Source organism: Pseudorca crassidens, chromosome 6, assembly GCF_039906515.1.
Source record: "Pseudorca crassidens isolate mPseCra1 chromosome 6, mPseCra1.hap1, whole genome shotgun sequence".
NCBI lineage: Eukaryota > Metazoa > Chordata > Mammalia > Artiodactyla > Delphinidae > Pseudorca > Pseudorca crassidens.
The window spans coordinates 25,855,444-25,874,559 of record NC_090301.1 but is presented as its reverse complement, the minus strand read 5'-3'; positions in this window follow the sequence as shown (position 1 = coordinate 25,874,559).

Sequence of the window (19,116 nt, the reverse complement as noted above, 5' to 3'; positions counted from 1 at the left end):
AAATTTTCCTGTTATCCATAATAATTCTTTCTCCAACTCATGCTTTCATTAATGTATTCAATGAATATTTATTAAAAGATATTATATACCAAATACTATACTTGGCTCTAGTCAGATTTATATATCTTTAATTTTACAATTCTTATAAATTCGAATTTATTTATACAGTTCTTAATTGCACTTATTAAAAAAAGGAAAAACAGAATTTTGGTTAACAGTTTTTAAACCAGTTCTTTTTGGCTCAAGAATTGAGGGATTTCACGATTCCTCCTCCTACTTTGCCTTCTCTGTCCGTGAAATATCTCTCTTAGTTCTAGAAACTTCCTATCATACAGCTGAGGGCTATGAACAGACACTACAAATGAACTATGAGATTTTTGTGCATTTGCTCTGAATGAAATGGTATTATGATTTATGGCACCAAAGTAGATGGGAAAAGAGAACAAGAAAGCAACTGGAAATGCCAGTGAATTATTTTTAACTTTTAAAATTTAACAAAATAACTCATCCTGCTCTTCTCAACCAGCCCCCATTAAAAAATTATTAACACAACTCATGATATTTTGACTCTGCTCAATTTTGCCTTTTGAAGAAATTAGGAAAATTTTAATGTCAAATAATGAAGTGTATGGTCGACCCTTCGACAGTCAGTAGAGTTAGTCACTTCCATTATGCACTTTTATGTTTCTTTGTTGGTGAGTTTTTACTGTATGCATAGTTATAACTGAATCATAAATATTTGCTTTGGAATGTATGTTGCTATATATTTCTTTATTAGACTCAAGCTTTTTGAGAATTATGATTTTGTTTTATTCATCTCTATTTCCAAGCCCTAGTACAATGCCTGCCACATACTAATTTAACCAAATAAATAATTGTGAATTGAATAAAATGAGATAAATTGATTTCAACTCTCTTTAACACTTTCTTTGGAGGTAAGAAAACTTCTAATATAAATAGTACACTTGTCAGGTAAATTGTGGCAGTATACCAATTCATGCTAGTAGAGAAGCTTTAGAAACTAATATACCATATCCTTGTACATTCTGTGTTACTACCGATGATACCTATGTCTAGCTTCCCCTTCCTCAATAGATCTTTGGGAATAATTATGTAATGTCTAAGTTACTTTATTTTGAGATAACTTGCAAGCTTAGAGAAAGACCCTTTCTGAATTTTGGGGGAATATTACAAATTGTATGGGATCCTCATATAAAGGTTAGAATCTTCAAAGACTGTGCCAATTAAGTTCCATTTTGTGGTTCATCTTTGCCACAGATCAGGGCTTGGTTCAGATTAGAGGAAGGGTATCAAGTAAGAAAACTCAGAATAATATGCTAATAGTTTAGTGATCAGCCTCATCTCTTGTAGCTGCTATTGCATCTACTGTGACTTTAGTTCTCTTATTTTTGCATTATTCTCCTATGACTAAGCCAGATTTTTCCTTCCTATTTCCCCAGCAATGGGGTTCTAATCTATAATTATGTACTCAGTTCACTGCTTTGATTCCTTAATAACTGTCTCAGCTCCTCTGGTTCCTGGGTCTTTCTTACACTCTTACAAGATCAGGTGTCCTTATAGGAATCTCATTTTTACTGACACCAGGTCTACTTCTACTTGGACTAAAAACTCATAATCCTATACTCTGCACAATTCACACTTTTTCTGCCATTATTTACTGCTCATCTTAAATATGAATGATCTCCACCTTGACTATACGATTTCCTTTCCTTATAACTTGACATCCTGATACCCTCCTAAATATATTACTTCTGACCTCTTCCTTCAGTTGTCTGCTCTCTGGATCTCAGCCATTCCTGGAAAGGTTAGCTCTGCTATTGACCACACTTAATGAACATGACCTGGTCCTGAAGTTATTCCCAAAATACAGCAGGGCTCAGTGCTCCCCTGAGGGGTTTCTAGACACCTAACTCCTCACCACAGTTGCCTTGTATGCAACGTAAAAGTAAATGTTTGAACACTGAAGTTCAGAACTCTGCATAGGAAAAGTTCAAGCCCTTGTTCTTTGACTCCTGGCTGGAGTTATGTGAATAATGAGAAATCATAATTTCCTGGAACTTAGAAATGCTAGATTTAGTGTCCAACACCATCTAATTCTAAAGTCTCAGGGAGAATTAATCTTTCAATATTTCTTTAGGAAACCATTTGGTATTCAGCTGTTTCCATTTATGATTCCATGCAGTCTGCTAAATAATATGTTTGCCCCTTTGGTTTTTGTGCCTATCAAGAAATCATAGTTGTTAATGTATACATTTGCTTGGTTATTGTTTGGCCAAGTGTTTTAGTTTTACTTCATTTATTTATTTTTCTCAGAGAAACCCTTAATTATTATTTGTGCTTATCTCTCAAATTTTTTTCTCATTTGTTTCTTGTTATCCTCAGAATGAACATAGTTTCCAGCAATGAGTTTATCAGAGTCATGGAGAATAGGGCAAAATTCTCTCTTAGCCCATTTATTTCAACCGTTATTTACCCAGTTGCTTACTGGAAATCATGTATGTTTTATTTGTCTTGAAATCAATAAAGAGAACATATTAAAGTAGTGAATCATACCCCCCACTGACATTAATGTCCTTCTCTGAAAGCTTGCGAAGCCATTTTGAACATATGCATAAATTCAGACGTTGTGATATAAGAGCTTGGGGAATTAGGCAGGCTTTTTTCTTCAGTTCTGTAAATAACAAGAAAAAGATAAAATGATTTTATCATTAAAAAGCACCCTGTGGTCCAAAATTCTTAAAAGAATAGTTCATTTTCCTGAGTTCAATTGAATAAATTGTTCAATTGATTTCTTTTACAGAGCATTGGTTTCTTATTGAAATTTAGCATTTCAATAAGAATCTACTTTTTGAAATATGCAATCAAAGTTGGGGCATAGAATATATTCTGATTTAGTAAAGCCTGGGAAACACCAAGCAGAGTGAATTTTCTCAAGCATTCAATTTTTTAAATAAAATCTAATAATATTAAGTATTACTAGAAATTAATTAGATAATAGAAACATACCATTTCAAATACAAGGTCAATCTGTGCATCTTTTTTTCAACTGAGATAAAAATGAGAGCTATTCTATATGCCAAGCCTATATATTGTGTCCTTCTTTCATAACAAGGGAAGAAAGAGGATTATTTCAATAGTGTTTCATAAAATAAAATTTATTTAACATTTTTATAGTTATTGGGTTAAATCTTTTACTTAATAAAATTATGGTTAGCATTCACACAGTAGCTTTTGAGCAAATGTTTTTATTTGTTAAAATAAAATGTTTGCAAACCTCCAATTGATATGTGACATCTGAAAGTCTAGGAACTACTATTTTAGAGAACCATAGGAAAAAGTGAGAGGATCATCATGGATTCATTTGAAATGTTAGAAGGCAAGCATACAGTTATTTATAGTGTTCTTATTTCTCACAAGCAAAACTCCAGCAAAATAAAGGTATTCCTAGCAAAACATTTAAATTGAAAGTATCCTGGCAGATAACGTTTGCATTTGAATTATTTTATTCCTTTATACTCTCAAAAAGCATTACATTAAGTATTAATGCAACATTTTGCTCCTGTTATTGTTCACTTTCACTTCTGCTAAACATTAATTTCTCAGCTTATACAAGAAAAGATGTAGATGGGAAATGGTGTTCAGTGTTACAATATAGCCAATCCCAAGTTATCACTTTAGCTCCAAAACACTGTTTATTGTGTAATGCTGGCAACTGAGAAAACTGACACTATCCACATGAAGTTATCATCAATACGCTTCTTTGCTTACCATAGCATGATTCTTTTCTACTATTTCTTTCAAAGATACAATTGCTGGAATGGATGTAATTATAATACAAAATAGGAAACATCAGTATAGAAACACTTTTTTGCTTCTTTTTCTAGTGAAGACAGAAAGTATAATAGAAATAGGCTTTCTAATCAAGATTCGCCTTCCTACAGAACAGGACATTAGTTATGTAAGCGATTTTAATAGTAAAAGGCTTACGTGCAAAGCTTCACAGAATAATAGTAACAGCAAAAATAATTATGACAACTAGGAGTTTTAGAACTCTAAATTTTCACTTGTCGACCAGTTTTACATACAATAGTTCATTTGAGCCTCAGATTGGCTAAAAAATCAGCACTGCATTTCACCAACCTAGAGTAGCCGGCAGCTCCTTTGAGGTCTTGCCTTGTGTAATGAAAAGAATGTCAGATGATCTGGCTCTGATATCAGCCCTTCATTAGCAGTATTACTTTCAAGAGATTTGTGTTTTTATTAACCTCTTTAAACCTCAGTTTCCCCGTGGATGTGAAGTGATAACATAACACTGTCTATTTCCCAACCCAGCATATGATAGTAGGCTTTCAACTAATGGAAACTGGATATTAATCAATTCATTTTCCCCCCAAATCATCTATTCAGGAACATATTCTTTATCCAAGAATGAGGTAGTGCCATCCTCCCCTTCAATAACAAATATCTATTGCCTATTTTGTGACAACTAGTGGTCTGGTCACTAAGTCAAAAACATTCACGTGGCTGTACACCTGAAACTAACACAACATTATAAATCAACTATACTCCAATAAAAAGTAAAAAAAACCCACAAACATAAAATACAGCCCCTATATTCAAGGGCTTTTCTTTCATTTCAGTGTATAAAAAATCCAAACAGGTAATTTTAGCATGGTAAGGTAAATTATTTGTGTTATTTATTGAATATCGTATGAACACAAAGGAGAAAGTTTAAATTCATGCTGATAATTAGGGGAAACTCACTGGAGAGCATAGCACCTTGGCTGGGTCCTGGAAAAGAAATATTTTTCCAGGCAAATGAGGGTGGGAAGACATAATTTATTATGCATCAGGTAAAAGGTAGCCTGAAAGGAGAAGAGTGAGTAAAAGGGACCAACACTGCTGAGTACTGTAATATAAATCTTTATTAGTTTTGGTGGATTATATATTTTATTAAAATATATAATCTTATTTTACAATTAGGAAAAATATTTCCTTTCCTCAGTATGGACTTAGACTTTACCATCTCTATGAATTATTGTGTTGGGGAATTGTTTGTGAATGTGTCATTGATCCAATAATTACAACCCAGAAGCCTAGGAAAAATGAAGAGAAACTTTTCCACCTCAGACTTAGTGGGAGACTTCAGACACTAAGGGATCTGGGAGTGCTCAAGCCTGTTCAAGAATGCACGTCGAAAGACCTCAACCTCCTACCTCTTGCTCTTCACAGTTTCTCATATGCACACACACACACACAACTTCATATGTCATTTTAGTCTAAGTCACTCAATTCTTAGAAAATGTATTTCTCTATGTTGTTGGAGCTGCAAGATTAAATTGGTTGGAGTTGGTCCATTGTGGATGTTGTGATGCTCTTTCCAGGTCCCCAATCAAAATTGTTTCCCCAATCAATGATGTCTCCCAATCTTGTTTCCTCAGCTGCTGGGAGTTCTGTCAGCAGGCAATCGCTCAGGGATCACTTCAGGTTAAGACAGCCACCTTGCTCATGCTAATGTTCCTACCCTGGGAGACTCATCTCCAATGACTAATTGATGCAGGGTCTAAGTATGATGGAGGATTACAGAGGAGTTTTTCCTGGACACTACACCGATGCGCCACTCTGGCTCCATAGCTTCCTGTAGAAATGGTAAAGGCTTCAGGCCGGCTTCGCAGATTGACTTCTCCCTCTGCACACTCCTGCTTCCTTCCCTCTCTCTAGAGCACCTCTTCATAAGCATCCTCTGTGTAAAATTCCACCTCTGAGTCTGATTTCCCAGAAACTAACCCATAACAATCCTTCATTAAGACCAAGCCATGTGATTAGAAAGAATTCCTGAGGAAGGGTAGGGGCTTTGTAACAAAGACTTTTCTTTTCTTTCTCTATTGAAATTTAAAGAAAATATTGTCCTCAACACAGAAGAACAAGACTTGGGGATAATCTAACTTTGTCTTTTGTTCAATTTCCTTGGACTATTGTCATGGTCATATTTAGCTTACCCTTGTGCATATTTTTTCCTATATTATGGTTATCTTCAGTAACCCCATGGCTTGGTAAATTCTGTTTTACAGAAGCAGCTACAGAAGGTGATTTGAGAAGTGAGGGACTAGGATGGTATACGTGTAACTTTTTAAATTTCACATATATGCTGAACACCATCAGAGTAGTAATGCGTCACACCAAAGGGGACTTAGTCCCTGAGTTTCAGGTGTTGATCAAAAGCAAATTAAGAGCTTGGCCTAGAGTGAAATTGGAAGGGATGGGATGGTGGGGAGCAAAGCACGTGACCAGGAGAAGCAACAGCCAGGTAGGTGAATCAGGGGTAGAGGGGGCAGATACTCTCTGTGTATGTGGAGGGGAAAAGAGGCTGAAACTTCTGTGATCATTCATTCTACTATATTCCAGACCCTGTGCTAGGGGCTGATAATAGAGGAGTGAATTAAACATACTTGGCCCTTAAAATTTACAAGCATTTCAATATTATTCCTACATAAAGTGGTTATCAATGTTTTGTATTCTGTGGAATATGGAAGTATGAGAATGTCTCCTGGGCTTCCCTGGTGGCGCAGTGGTTGAGAGTGCGCCTGCCGATGCAGGGGACACGGGTTCGTGCCCCGGTCTGGGAAGATCCCACATGCCGTGGAGTGGCTGGGCCCATGAGCCATGGCCCCTGGGCCTGCGCGTCCGGAGCCTGTGCTCCGCAACAGGAGAGGCCACAACATTGGGAGGCCCGCGTACCGCAAAAAAAAAAAAAAAAAGAGAATGTCTCCTGATCCCATGTGCTGCAAAACATCCACAAAAATATACGATCTCATATGTGTTATATTAGTCTGGAAAAGTAATTTATCACAAATGTAGTTTATCACAATATGTATCATTATATTATGTATATATATTACTATGTTTATTAAAATATATAATCTTATTTTAATTGCTTGCTTTTCAATTAAAAAGCAAAGCATTCTACTGTAAAGAAACACAAAATATAAATAAGCAAAATAAAACAAAAAGGAAACAGGGATAACTATATTATTATAAAATCATTCTCACTTTGTTAGTCGTCTGTAGTATAAAATTCACATAAAATACTATGCGTTTGTATGTGATGTGTTTTGAATCAGCCTATGTGGCTAACATTTCATCATTAGTAGTTCATGGGCTTCCTTTAGTAATATACCTATAAATATATTTGTGTAATTATATATCTGTGCCTTGCTTATGCCTTACCTAGTTTCAGAGTATACATAAAATTATATGCAGAATATACATAATAAAATATTATGTTATAGATTAATTAATATATATTATATTACCACTGATTATATTGCACATTATGTGTTAATTGCTGAAGTTTTAATTATATATTAATTTATCTTATATTTATACATATTATATAATTTATTAATTCTTAACTTGTAACTATAGAATCATAAAAGAGAATATGGTCTCTCTAGCAGAGATTTGGAGAATCATGGTAATAGTTTTCAATGACAATGTTTCAAAGTATTCAAGTTCGAAGATTATACTATTCCATGTGCATTTAGATCTTGCCCATAACCTTCCAGCTGGTCATTATTTCTTGCTAGAAATTATGAACCGTGTTATGGGAATTAATTAGCCCATTTCACAGTCTGTGCATGACAAACCACTTGCATATTTTTCTCCATCAATGTCCTTTAACCTTCTTATCATTAGTAGTATGGCTTGGATTATGTAATCCTCTGGAATTCTCTAAATTCAATAATTTCAAAGAGAAAGACAAAACAGATTACAAAATGATCTCACTAAAAAAGAATGAGAACCTAATTCCTATGCACGTGTTTGTTCCAAACAGGAACAAATCACACCAGAACTCTGTCCTCTATTTCTGCAAATGAAGATTTTTCTACTTCTGTCAAAAATAGACAAGTCCAGCAACATGTTTTTTCCTTGCTACTTTTTATTCACACACTACTGCTATGTATGACAAAGGATTAATAATTTTAGGAGGAAAGCAAAATATTGTACATGTTGATTAAGTTATATAAAATCTGGCATACTTTGTGAGAAGGGAAATTTATGATAGTTTGTTCAATTATTCAACAAATATTTGCTGAGCATCTGCTAAGTGTCAGTCACTGTTTTCATGTTGGGGAGACAGCAACATCTCCCTTATTGATTTTCATTTTTTTCATGCTCTAAACTCAGTGGGAAAATTTAGTTCATATTTCTGCTTAAATGGTCTATCACCTATTTTAGTTAGTAAGAAAAAACGATTTGCTGGTCCTTACAACATGTATTAGTGATAAATTTATTTTACTGAAAGTGATAACATTGAAGAAATTATTTTTTTAAGAGGTACAGAATTGTCACATCATATTTTGTTTTTAAAAATAGCATGACTTCATTTTTAGGTAAGAATTGATTGGGAAAGTAACCTCCTTTCCATATTGTCACCAGTTAAAACTCCCCTAAACCTATGCTTCTCAATCATGAGCGTATTTTGTGCAGAGAACTATCTTATTAATTTTCCTATTAACTCTCTTATTCTTCCTAGTCTATTTTATTCCATTCAAACAAAAGAATGATCATGTAAAGATTTGATATGAAACATAATCGTTTTTCAAATTAAATAATTTGACAACTACTGGAATAATAGAAGATAATAGTGTCTCTCCAAAGCCAATGAAATATTCATAGAAATAAAAACATTATTTAATAGTCTAACAATTCTCTATTCCTACTGGATTTAGGTTTGGTGAGAAATGTCAATTTATACAATTGATTAAATATAGCAATTAAAAGAAAAACTTATTGTTAAACAGCTATTCCATATTTTCATAAACAAGTAAAGTTAATACTTTAAAATAAACGTGCATCAAATTATATGTTCCTGGACATCACATTGATGAACAATTCTTTAAAAAAATCTCTATCAAATAATGTAAGCTGGGTCCAACTAAAATTTTTTTTAATTAAAAATATTACACCATCTGCAACTCATGAATTTTCCAAAGCATTCATTTTAAAATGCTCATATGATCAAAGGAGAGAACAATATCATAGAAGGTGATACTGGATAATTTTTTAAATGATGTATTGTAGTATGTTTAAAAGATTTATTTCCTTTAGAGCACCTTGTCAAGAAGTTGAACCATCGGTCTCTTTTCTTTATGAAGAATTATCCCTGAAATGACTTGCTGCATTTGAAGCCCTAATTAAAGACAATTAGTTGGCAAGCTTGTTAAATTATACTTTGTAAAAATGCATAATGCTCAAATGGAACTAACTTACAGTAGTTTTGGACAGTGCTACATTTATCTACCATATGCTATTCTCTGGATAATTGACTTCATTCTCCACTTGACCTGAAATGGGAAGGAAAACTACAACAGATAGGTCCATAACCTCTAAAGAACTAGAAATGCTGACATAGCCAATCCACATATTTACAATACACATACTAAACTAACAGACGATAGTATTTACAAGGCTTCACTAAATGCTTAAATCTATTTTGTGGACAAAAGGATTTTTCAGTTAATTCATTTTGTGGAGAGAATAATTTAACCAAGTTAGCATTTTGTTGACAGAATTATGATGAAATTCATTTTGTCTACCTAATTGATTAGACAGCCAGCAGAATGCATTTCTCCCCAGAATGAAGAATATGCAGAGGTTGTCAAATGGCATTTCCTCCTTGGTCTCAAATCATTCTGTCAACAAAATGAATACAAAATTCTTTCATCTACAATATCGATGTGGGTGTTAATTATGGGGGAATAAAATGCAAAGTCGAATTCTTTTCTGTTAAGTATTGATAGAAAAAAATTTATACCATCCATTAACTAGATATCAATCTCACAGAGGGATTTTTCTGAGAAAAGCTTATATTTAATTTGTGTAGCAAGGTAAGTGTGTGGTAGTGCTCTTCACATTCAGTGTTATAGACATGAAATAAACACTTCGGCTAAAAATGTAAATTCAATGACCAGAGTGATAAACATCAGAAAACTATTGAGCAAGGTCAATCTACTGACACCAGGTTGTGATGAAGAAAACTGCATTGTTTATTGCAAGGTGCCCAATGGGGGCCAAGCAAGGAGAATGAGCAGCTCATACTCAAAAGACTGTAATTCCCCAAAGGCTTTCAGAGAAAGCTTTCAAAAGACAGGGTGAGGGAGAGTGTCACAGGGAGTGTGATCTGCTCATGGACATTCTTTAGATTGGTTGGTGATGAGGTAACTGTAGTGTTTAGAGGAATCAACATCATTAACCTTCTGGTTCCAGCAGGTCTAGGGTCTATGTGCTGGTGGTCAGCAGCTAATGTCTTCTATCTGGTGGGGGTTTTAGTATTTAGTATTTTGTTTTAGCAAAACAACTCAAGGATATGGCTCAGAAGATTATCTATAGCTCTTGAGGAGGAACTAAATGTCCTTGACTTTGTTTTATGGCTAAACTATTTTTACTTTGTCTTGTTTGTTTTCCTCTGTTTCTGTATTTTCTTACTTCTCTGATTAAATTTCCTTTTTGGAAGTCAGAAAGGCCTAGTAGGCTAAAGCTTTTCTACAAACAAGAGATGGGGGACACAAAGGTCTGTCCTTGGGAAGGTCCCACAGGGTCCTGCTGGGTTTCAGTCCCGAAATTTTACCTTCTTTGTATTCTTTCTCAAGATGTGTTTCACTTAATAGTGGAATAATTCAAGAAAAAACAGTCGAGAGTTAGAGAAAGCATGTGATCCAAACCCAAGAAGTTGCTGAAGGGAAATTACATGTTGCTAACTGCACACCAGGCACAGGGGACAAGCAGTTCAGATTGAGGCAGTTCAGAAGGTTCTGGGAGAGAAGTCTTCAGGAAGATAAATACCTGACACATTTGGATGTTTTGAAAGAATATGGCAAGTGGCCAAAGGCTTTGAAGTGGAATTTTTAAAAAAAATAGCTAAGCTAATAAAAAATAATATAATCACTAGTCTATCTCTAGAGAGAGACCAAAAAATTGTTTAGGGAAGAAAAAGTAATCATATCTTACCACATTGCTCAGTGGTGATTATAATTACCGTAGCATAATGTAAACTCAGAAAATGATCCACACAAGGTGACAATGTTAGGATATTATGAATATGAGTGGGGAGTATGGAAAGGAAGTTCAGGCTCTGGGGTTAAGTGAGGGAAGGAAAGAACAGATTTCTCACTTCCATAATGGATATCAATTCCACATTATTTGAAGACATTGATGTAATTACCCAAATTATCATCTACAAGAAATCAAAGTGGTTGCTTGCTGAGGAATGGTGAATAAGAGCAAGTAGGAACTGTTATTTAAAAAAAAAAAAACAAAACCTTTGACCTTTTAAATTGTGCACATCTATACTTTTCTAAAAAAAAATTAAAGCTAAAATTGAAATTTTTAGGTGAAGAAATAGAAAGAAGAAATGAGTCATATCACCAGAGTGTACTTAATAAGATACCAAATAATAGTATCAGACACTGAGCTAAAATACATATTTATTATATCCATAACTCCTTAATCACTGAATATATATATTCACACACACATACACACATGCGCGCGCGCACACACACACACAAGCATGCATATGTATTCTAAAGCCTATTGGAAAGCCCAAAGGGATTAATGAATTTTTATGTATTCCAAGATTCTTTTAAATGTCCCATATCCTGTAGAATTCTTTGTAAAAAATATATATATATTTTAATATATTGCCCAAATGACTGCTTTCATTATGAATAGTAAATATGAGATTATCCAAGATGTGTCTTTATGGATGAGACCAAAATTAATAATATATGTATCTCATTTGGTGTTTATAAGTAGATGCATTGTTAGATCTCAAGAGTTTAAAAAAGTCACTCATGGACTTCCCTTGTGGTTCAGTGGTTAAGAATCCACCTGCCAGTGCTGGGGACATGGGATTGAACTCTGGTCCAGGAAGATCTCACATGTCTCAGAGCAACTAAGCTCGTGTGCCACAACTACTGAGCCTGCACGCTAGAGCCTGTGAGCCACAACTACTGAAGCTTGTGTACCTAGAGCCCATGCTCCACAACAAGAGAAGCCATGGCAATGAGAAGCCTGCACATAGCAATGATGACCCAATGCAGCCAAAAATAAATAAATTTATTTAAAAAAACAGGTTTGATTCAGCCATTCTCTAAGCTGCTCCAGACACTCAGGGCTTACCAGTCCCTCATAGCTGGACCTGTGCTGAGTCCCCTGAAACACCTGAGCTGTCATATGTGAGCTGCCTTATAGAGAGGTCCACATGGCAAAGAAATGAATGGGACCTCTTATCCACATTCCTTGAGGAACTGAGGCCTTCAGTCCCACAGCCCTCAAAGAACTGAATCCTGCTTGCAACCATATAGGAACTTGCAAACAGATCCTCTCCCGGTGGAGCCTTCAGCCGTGTGACTGACAGAATGTTGGCGCTCCAGCCTGGTGGCAGGCCTAAGCCTCTGAGATGGGAGAGCCGAGTTCAGGACATTGGACCCCCAGAGACCTCCTGGACCCACGTAACATCAATCAGCAAGAGCTCTCCCAGAGATCTACATCTGAATACAAAGACCAAGGTCCACCCAGCAAGCAGCAAGCTCCAGTGCTGGACACCCCAGGCCAAACAACTAGCAAGACAGGAACACAACCCCACCCATTAACAGAGAGTCTGCCTAAAATCAAACTAAGTTCTCAGACTTCCCAAAACACACCACTGGACGCAGCACTGCCCACCAGAAAGACAAGATCCAACCCCACCCACCAGAACACAGTCACAGTCCCCTCCACCAGGAAGCCTACACTACCCACTGAACCAACCTCACCACTGGGGACAGACACCAAAAACAACGGGAACAATGAACGTGCAGCCTGTGAAAAGGACCCCAAACACAGTAGGTTAAACAAAATGAGAAGACAGAGAAATACACAGCAGATGAAGGAGCAAGGTAAAAACCCACCAGACCAAACAAATGAAGACAAAATAGGTAGTCTACCTGAAAAAGAATTCGGAGTAATGATAGTAAAGATGATCCAAAATCTTGGAAGTAGAATGGAGAAAGTACAAGAAACATTTAACAAGGACCTAGAAGAACTAAAGAGCAAACAAACAATGATGAATAACACAATAAATGAAATTAAGAATTCTCTAGAAGGAATCAATAACAGAATAACTGAGGCAGAAGAATGGATAAGTGACCTGGAAGATAAAATAGTAGAAATAACTTCTGCAGAACAGAATAAAGAAAAAAGAATGAAAATAATTGGGGACAGTCTAAAAGAATTCTGGACAACACTAAATGCACCAACATTCGAATTATAGGGGTCCCAGAAGATGAAGAGAAAAAGAAAGGGACTGAGAAAATATTTGAAGAGATTATAGTTGAAAACTTCCTTAACATGGGAAAGGAAATAGCAACCCAAGTCCAGGAAGGGCAGAGAGTCCCATACAGGATAAATCCAAGGAGAAACATGCCAAGACACATATTAATCAAACTATCAAAATTAAATACAAAGAAAAAATATTAAAAGCAGCAAGGGAAAAACAAAAAGGGAATCCCCATAAGGTTAACAGCTGATCGTTCAGCAGAAACTCTGCAAGACAGAAGGGAGTGGCAGGACATATTTAAGTGATGAAAGGGAAAAAAAACCTACAACAGCAATTACTCTAACTAGCAAGGATCTCACTAAGATTTGAAGGAGAAATTAAAACCTTTACAGACAAGCAAAAGTTAAGAGAATTTAGCAACACCAAAGCAACTTTACAACAAATGCTAAAGGAACTTCCATAGGCAGGAAACAGAAGAGAAGGAAAAGACCTACAAAAACAAATCCAAAACAATTAAGAAAATGGTAATAGAAACATACATATTGATAATTACCTTAAATGTAAATGGATCAAATGCTCCAACCAAAAGACATAGACTGGATGAATGGATACAAAAACAAGACCTGTATGTATGCTGTCTACAAGAGACCCACTTCAGACCTAGGAAAACATACAGACTGAAAGTGAGGGGATGGTAAAAGATATTCCATGCAAATGGAAATCAAAAGAAAGCTGGAGTAGCAATTCTCATATCAGACAAAATAGACTTTAAATTGAAGACTATTACAAGAGACAAACAAGGACAATATAATGATCAAGGCATCAGTCAAAGAAGAAGATATAACAATTGTAAATATTTGTGCACCCAACATAGGAGCACCTCAATACATAAGGCAAGTGCTAACAGCCATAAAAGGGGAAATCAACAGTAACACAATAATAGTAGGGGACTTTTAACACCCCACTTTCACCAATGGTCAGATCAACAAAAATGAAAATAAATAAGGAAACACAAGCTTTAAATGATACTTTAAACAAGATGGACTTAATTGATACTTATAGGACATTCCATCCAAAAACAACAGGATACACTTTCTTCTAAAGTGCTCATGGAACATTCTACAGGATAGATCATATCTTGGGTCACAAATCAAGCCTGGGTAAATTTAAGAAAATTGAAATTGTATCAAGTATCTTTTCCAACAACAACGCTATGAGACTAGATATCAATTTCAGGAAAAAAACTGGAAAAAATACAAACACATGGAGGCTAAATAATACACTACTAAATAACCAAGATATCACTGAAGAAATCAAAGAGGAAGAAAAAAAATACCTAGCAACAAATGACAATGAAAACAGGATGACCCAGGGCCTATAAAATGCAGCAAAAGCAGTTCTAAGAGGGAAGTGTATAGCAATACACTCCTACCTCAAGAAACGAGAAACATCTCAAATAAACAACCTAAACTTACACCTAAAGCAATTAGAGAAAGAAGAACAACAACAAAAAAAACACCAAAGTTAGCAGAAGGAAAGAAATCATAAAGCTCAGAAGAGAAATAAATGAAAAAGAAATGAAGGAAACAATAGCAAAGATCAATAAAACTAAAAGCTTGTTCCTTGAGAAGTTAAACAAAGTTGATAAACCATTAGCCAGACTCATCAAGAAAAAAAGGGGGAAGACTCAAATCACCAGAATTAGAAATGAAAAACAAGAAGTAACAACTGACACTGCAGAATACAAAGTATATGAGAGATTACTACAAGAAACTGTATACCAATAAAATGGACAACCTGGAAGAAATGGTCAAATTCTTAGAAAAACACAACATTCTAAGACTGAACCAGGAAGAAATAGAAAATAGCAACAGACAAATCACAAACACTGAAATTAAAACTGTGATTAAGAATCTTCCAACAAACAAAAGCCCAGGACCAGATGGCTTCAGAGACAAATTCTATCAAACATTTAGAGAAGAGCTAACACCTATCCTTCTTAAACTCTTCCAAAATAAAGCAGAGGGAGGAACACTCCCGAACTCATTCTACGAGGTCACCATCACCCTGATACTGAAACCAGACAAGGATGTCACAAAGAAAGAAAACTACAGGTCAATATCACTGATGAATATGGATGCAAAAATCCTCCACAAAATACTTGCAAACAGAATCCAACAACACATTAAAAGGATCATACACTGTGATCAAGTGGGGTTTATCTCAGGAATGCAAGGATTCTTCAATATACACAAATCAATCAATGTGATACATCTTATTAAAAATTGAAGGAGAAAAACCATATGATCATCTCAATAGATGCAGAAAAAAGCTTTTGAAAAAATTCAACTCCCGTTTATGATAAAAACCCTCCAGAAGGACTTCCCTGGTGGCGCAGTGGTTGAGAGTCTGCTTGTCAATGCAGGGGACATGGGTTCGTGCCCCGGTCCAGGAAGATCCCACATGCCGCGGAGCGGCTGGGCCGTGAGCCATGGCCACTTAGCCTGTGCGTCTGGAGCCTGTGCTCTGCAATGGGAGAGGCCACAACAGTGAGAGGCCCGCGTACAGCAAAAAATAAAAATAAAAAACCTCCAGAAAGTAGGCATACAGGGATCCTACCTCAACGTAATAAAGGTCATATATGACAAACCTGCAGCTAACATAGTTCTCAATGGTGAAAAACTGAAAACATTTCCTTTAAGATCAGGAACAAGACAAGGTTTCCCACTCTCACCACTATTATTCAAAATGGTTTTGGAAGTTTTAGCCACAGCAATCAGAGGAGAAAAAGAAATAAAAGGAATACAGATTGGAAAAGAAAAAGTAAAACAAGTCACAGTTTGCAGATGACATGATACTATACACAGAGAATCCTAAATATGTTACCAGAAAACTACTAGAGCTAATCAATGAATCTGGTAAAGTAGCAGGATACAAAATTAATGCACAGAAATCTCTTGCATTCCTATACACTAATGATGAAAAATCTGAAAGAGAAATTAAGGAAACACTTCCATTTACCACTGCAACAAAAAGAATAAAATACCTAGGAAAAAACCTACCTAAGGTGACAGAAGACCTGTATGCAGAAAACTGTAAGACACTGATGAAAGAAATTAAAGATGATACAAATAGATGGAGAGATATACCATGTTCTTGGTTTGGAGGAATCAACATTATGAAAATGGCTATACTATCCAAAGCAATCTACAGATTCAGTGCAATCCCTATCAAACTACCACTGGAATTTTTCACAGAAATAGAACAAAAAATTTCACAATTTGTATAGAAACACAAAAGACCCCAAATAGCCACAACAATCTTGAGAAAGAAAAACGAAGCTGGAGGAATCAGGCTCCTGGTCTTTGGACTATACTACAAAGCTACAGTAATCAAGACAGTATGGTACTGGCACAAAACTAGAAATATAGATAAATGGAACATGATAGAAGGTGCAGAGAGAAACCCATGCACATATGATCACTTTATCTTGGATAAAGGAGGCAAGAATATACAATGGAGAAAAGACAGCCTCTTCAACAAGTGGTGCTGGGAAAACTGGACAGCTACATGTAAAAGAATGAAATCAGAATACTCCCTAACACCATATACAAAATTCTCCTGAAAATGGATTAAAGACCTAAATGTAAGGCCAGATGCTATAAAACTCTTAGAGGAAAACATAGGTAGAACACTCTGTGACATAAGCCACAGCAAGATCCTTTTTGACCCATCTCCTAGAGAAATGGAAATAAAAACAAAAATGAACAAATGGGACCTAAAAAACTTTTGGACAGCAAAGGAGAATATAAACAAGACAAGAAGACAACTCTCAGAATGGGAGAAAATATTTGCAAATGCAGCAACTGACAAAGGATTAATCTCTAAAATTTACAAGCAGCTAATGGAGTTCAATATCAAAAAACCAAACAACGCAATCCAATAATAGGCAGAAGACCTTAATAGACTTTTCTCCAAAGATGATATGCAGATTGCCAACAAACACATGAAAGGATGTTCAACATCACTAATCATTAGAGAAATGCAAATCGAAAGTGCAATGAGGCATCACCTCACAGCACTCAGAATAGCCATCATCAAAACATCTACAAACAATAAATGCTGGAGAGTGTGTGGAGAAAAGGGAACCCTCTTACACTGTTGGTGGGAATGTAAATTGATACAGCCACTATGGAGAACAGTATGGAGGTTCCTTAAAAAACTAAAAATAGAATTACCATATGACCCAGCAATCCCACTACTGGGCGTATACCCTTAGAAAACCATGATTTCAAAAAGAGTCATGTACCACAATGTTCATTGCAGCTCTGTTTACAATAACCAGGACATGGAAGCAACCTAAGTGTTCATCGACAGATGAATGGATAAAGAAAATGTGGCACATATATACAATTGAATATTACTTAGCCATAAAAGGAAATGAAATTGAGTTATTTGTAGTGAGGTGAATAAACCTAGAGTCTGTCATACAGAGTCAAGTAAGTCAGAAAGAGAAAAACAAATACCCTATGCTAACATATATATGTGGAATCTAAAAAAAAAAAAAAAAAGGTTCCAAAGAACCTAGGGGCAGGACAGGAATAAAGACGCAGATGTAGAGAATGGACTTGAGGACACCAGGAGGGAGAAGGGTAAGCTGGGACGAAGTGAGAGTGTAGCACTTACATATATACACTACCAAATGTAAAATAGATAGCTAGTGGGAAGCAGCCACATAGCACAGGGAGATCAGCTTGGTGCTTTGTGACCACCTAGAGGGGTGGGATAGGGAGAGTGGGAGGGAGACGCAAGAGGGAGGGGATATGGCTATATATGTATACACATAGCTCATTCACTTTGTTATACAGCCGAAACTAACATGACATTGTAAAGCAATTATCCTCCAATAAAGATGTTAAAAAGGTTAAAAAAAAATAAAAGTCACTCACCTACCCAGTAGTTCCAAATGCAAACTTTTTGTATTTATTTCATGCTAACAAACTGAAGAAAAATGCTTGTCGTGAAATGTTTGCCTGATGTCTAAACTTTTTTAAAATTTTCAATATTTTATATAATATAATCATCAGGTGCCTCTTGCTTGGACTTTTTAACATACTTAACCAACTAATAATAATTAGAAAAGGGATGGAAAATGTATGAGGACATTTTAATGCAAAATGGTAATTTAATGGAGCAAAATATCTCATTTTTAAGACATAAGTGTGTAATAACCAGAAGATTGCTACTATTACAAAGTGAATGTTGAGGATTTAGCTCCTTTATTGGATCTCACAATAGCTAGAAAAGTTTAAATGCTATGGAGAATGTCTGCAATTACTATTTCTGCTAGTCTTTCTTGTCACAAACCTAAAGAAGTGGTACAGATATAGGATTGATTCAACAGAAAGAAGTTTGTTTCTTTGAAAGATGCTCATCAATGACATGCACACCATTGTCTCTAAAGGGAAAGACATAAACTTTTAGTACCTTGGACATGTGAAAAATATTACATTTCAAAAAAAAATTCCTACAAAAATGACCGTGAAAAATTGTCTAACATGGAAACCTACCAATATAAGCCAGTTGTTTAAGCAAGACAGTTCTGTCCTAAAGTGGACAAATGAGAAAGACTAAACAAAAACAGAGTCCCAATTGATCCCCATGACATGATAGATATATCTCACAATGGAAATACCAAATAGATTTTCTATAAAATGTATTGTTTTTAGCAGAAGAAATGCATTGTGTATTAGATTTACCCTTTTCTTCTAATT